Source organism: Brassica oleracea, chromosome C1, assembly GCF_000695525.1.
Source record: "Brassica oleracea var. oleracea cultivar TO1000 chromosome C1, BOL, whole genome shotgun sequence".
Taxonomy (NCBI): Eukaryota; Viridiplantae; Streptophyta; class Magnoliopsida; order Brassicales; family Brassicaceae; genus Brassica; species Brassica oleracea.
Genome location: NC_027748.1, coordinates 38,909,761 through 38,910,088, shown reverse-complemented (window position 1 = coordinate 38,910,088; position 328 = coordinate 38,909,761).

Below are 328 nucleotides of genomic sequence, written 5' to 3'. Positions count from 1 at the left end.
TTGGAGTTAAGTCGGCCCAGTGTAACCTGATCGGTTGAAAAATTCAGGAGAGTCAGGTGAGATAAGTCAGGGTTGTTCCAGGTCCAAGTGTGGATCTTTCGTCGCTGCTAAGGTCACTGAATAAGAATGTTAGAGCACGAGGTGGTTAAAAGATCATCACAAAATAGGGTCCTAATTCCCACAAGAGTTTGGACTGACTCAATGAAACGCAAAGACTGACTCAAACATAAAAAACGAAAGAGATTAGTTTCACACAATCACCTCCCCCAGACTTAGTTCACACCATCCCTGGTTGTGAAAATAAATTTGAGGTAGGCTAAAAACAAAC